The sequence below is a fragment of the Rousettus aegyptiacus genome, unplaced genomic scaffold (assembly GCF_014176215.1).
Source record: "Rousettus aegyptiacus isolate mRouAeg1 unplaced genomic scaffold, mRouAeg1.p scaffold_m13_p_17, whole genome shotgun sequence".
Taxonomy (NCBI): domain Eukaryota; kingdom Metazoa; phylum Chordata; class Mammalia; order Chiroptera; family Pteropodidae; genus Rousettus; species Rousettus aegyptiacus.
This window is the reverse complement of record NW_023416292.1, coordinates 23,615,676-23,619,118: the sequence shown is the minus strand read 5'-3', so window position 1 is coordinate 23,619,118 and position 3,443 is coordinate 23,615,676. Positions and strand designations below refer to the sequence as shown.

The following is a 3,443-nucleotide window of genomic DNA, read 5'->3' as shown; positions in this document are numbered from 1 at the left end:
TCTTGTAGGCTTTTTGAGAGTAACATAGTGTATGTAATAAAAATTTATTTCCTGCTGTCATCCGGTGGCATCACGGCGGTCTCCTGAACTAACCAAGGCCCGCGGTGCCTTAGTGTGACTCGCGCTGGCTGGCCGCCGTTTCTCCAGCGAAAGCCCCGCAGACCCCCGGGTAGTCGCGCCGCAGGCGCGGGCGTCTCGGGCGCCGGGAAGGCCGAGCTCGAGCTCTTGGGGCGGCGGACGACAGCGCCTCGCGTCTACGGCCATACCACCCTGAACGCGCCCGATCTCGTCTGATCTCGGAAGCTAAGCAGGGTCGGGCCTGGTTAGTACTTGGATGGGAGACCGCCTGGGAATACCGGGTGCTGTAGGCTTTTGCCGCGCCCTCCTTTTGCCGCCCTCCAGCCAGGGTGCCCCTGGACGCCCCGGAGCATTGCTCCTTCGCTCGCTGTCTCGGGGATCCCCGGCCGCCGGAGCGCAGGGGCTGCCCGCTGGGCCGCGCGTTCCGCGCCATAGCCCGCCTTCAGCTGCGTGGCCGGGGTCTGTACAGTCCCAGGATGCTAGAGCGCCGACCTAGACCTTCGGCACCGCTGGGAGCCGGCCAAGGCCATGGATGAAGGGGCGGAGCGGGCGCGCGCTCCCCCGGCCCCCCAAAGCTCTGTGTGCAGCGCTCGTGGGCTCAGTGCGCGGGGATCCTCTGCCGCGTGCGGGGTCTGCGCCGCCCGCCGCTGGGGCCGCCCTCCCGCCAGCGCGGCGGCGCGGCGGGGGTGACGCCGCCCGACTGCGGCGCGGGCCGCTGCCGGTGCCGGCCCCGCTGCGACTCTGGCCGGTGTCACCGAGGCCGGCTGGTAGTCAAGGCGGGTCGGGGACAGGGGAAGGGAGAGGGGCAGGGCGGGGAGGGACAGTAGGAGGGGACAAGGGAGGGGGGAAGCGAGGAGCGCAGTGAGCGCAGTGGGGTCGGCAGGACTCAGGGATGGCACCCTTCTCTCCGCGTTTCCCGGACGCGTCGCAGGAAAAGGTCCCGAGCCGCCCGTCGTCCGGGGAGGGACATGCGCGGCCCTGGGCTCGGCGACCGCGCGAGGAGGCCCCTCGCTGACCACTTCGCAGCGATTGCCAGACGGCGCTCTCTGGGCACCAGCATTCTTTCTTGAAGTCTTCTTTACTTAGGACAACTTCCAACATATTTTGTCAGAGGAAGTAAATAGTCTTTAATTTTCTGTTAATTTTTTAAATGCCTGTTTGGCACTGTAGTGACGGCGTCCTACTGAAACGATGTGTTCTGGTTTACGTTTCGTTTCACAAAACAGGTTACAGTTTTAGTTTTGTTTTTGGATTATACTGTCCCTGACACATAAACAATAATGAAGTTCATAAATAATAGAAGACAATTAGAAACTGTTTTCTTGAGGTCTTTAACATGTAAAAGAGTAAAAAAAAAAAAAAACAGGTTCAGTTGTAGTCCCACTCTGTGTTAATTTTTTTTCTTTTCATTGTTCTTCTTTATTAGAAGTTTGCTAAAGGGATTTAAAATTCAAAGTTTTAAACATGCTCACATAAAAACACTATAGGAAAATAGTCATGGTCTCAAAAGGTAATTTTCCCACAATGTTTCTCTGAGTTATTCAACATTTATTATGTGTTTACAGTGTCTACACAGATAAATAAGGCACGCCTTGATCTTCAGATGCCTGTGAGGCAGCAAAGTCAAAAACAACCAAAAGTGAGGCTGGGAGTCCCTGCCATACATTTAAAGGGACATGAGGAAAAGCAGGCTTTAGATATTTGAATCTCCCCATATGACGGTAAGAAGAGTCTTCCTTTTGCTCTCTGAAAATACTCTTCCAAAAGTGCATTTAGGCCAGAGATGGAAATCCTAATGAAAAATTAAAGAATTATGTCTTCTGACGTGCATCGTCTTTTGTGGGTCAATAGTATAAGGACACAATAAAATGTAAGGGTCCCCTAAGGTATGATGCGAGGGCATTCACAGTTCGACTGGAACCTGGAAAGTGAAAGGTCAAGATGTAGTGCTCCCCACAAAACAGAACAATTTACAAAATGAGCTGCGTTATTTTTATAGTTGCAATCTGGAAGGTACTGAGCTAAAAAAAAAAAGAAAAAAAGAAAAAGAATTAATAAAATTCTATTACTATCATGTCCTATCCTGTCACAACAGCCATACAGTGTGTTCACATTTTGATTATCCATCAGACTCTAACCCCTAGCTGACTTTGTGCGACCGGAAGCCATACCTGCCTCACTTGCTAGGACAACTCTATCATGTAACACAGTGCCTGGCATATTAATAACTACTTACCGCATGAATAAAGGAATACATGAACGAGTACTATACAGCCCTACAACCTTACCAAAACAGTCATCCAGAAAGAGCATTTCTTGACTTTTTGATGAAGATAACAGTTTTGCCCTCTGACTGACTAATGTTCTTATTGTTCTCTTACATCTCTATATCTAGGGTGTCTTTACGGTCCAGGTAATAATGATCTCTATAAAAATTTTTCCTTTCTTCTTATATGAGTTTTATATTCACTTTGTAACTCATCTGAGGGTATTGCAGCTAATGGCAATTACTCTTCCTATGCTGCCATCTCGTGTGCATTTTGGATAATACATCAGAGTGTAGGTCATGAAAGGTTATTCCTTATCCTCTGCTGCCATCTCGTGGGATTTTTTGGAATAGCACCAGAATTTAGGTCATGAAATGGTATTCGTTGTCTTCTGCAGCCATTTCGTGTACATTTTAGGAATAGCACCAGAGTTTAGGTATTACAATGTTATTCGTTATCCTCTGCTACCATCTCGTGGGCGTTTTGAGAATAGCACCAGAGTTTAGGTCATGAAATGTTATTCCTTATCCTCTGCTGCCATCTCGTGTGCAATTTTTGGAATAACACCTGAATATAGGTCATCAAGTGTAGGTCATTATGAATAGTCATTCTCTGCTGCCGTCAGGTGGGAAATGTGGGAATAACATGACAGGGCTGCTCATAAAGTTATTTCCTCTGCTTCTTCATGTTTATTTTGAAAATGACACCCAAGGCATGTCATTATGAAATGTTTTTCTCTGCTGCCATCTCGTGAGTATTTAGAAAAATAACATCCAAGTGTATGTCATCATTGAAATTTTTTTTCTGCTGCCATTTGGTGGGCATTATGGAAATAACACCGGATTGCATGAAATAAAAAAGTTACTCTTTGCTGCCATCTTGTGGAGATTTCGGGAATAAAACCTGGTGTAGATTGCCGTAAATATTGTCTGCCTTCATCTATTGTGCATCTTGAGATTGACATGAGTGTAATAAAATTCATTCTTGCTGCTATCTTGTGGGCATTCTGGGAATAACAACACAGCGTAGACCATAACATGTTATTTCAGCCTCTGTGTAAGGTTCATTCAGAGGAAACCCAAAGGAATGTCATTATAA

The 3,443-nt window shown here is 47.9% G+C and overlaps 1 non-coding gene across 1 annotated transcript; it reads left to right on the top strand.

The window, feature by feature from the left end:
* The first annotated feature begins 252 nt into the window (after positions 1–252).
* On the top strand, positions 253–371 carry LOC118612973. Its single transcript, XR_004955324.1, has one exon. It is a non-coding gene; the product is annotated as a 5S ribosomal RNA (ribosomal RNA).
* The last annotated feature ends 3,072 nt before the right edge of the window (positions 372–3,443 follow it).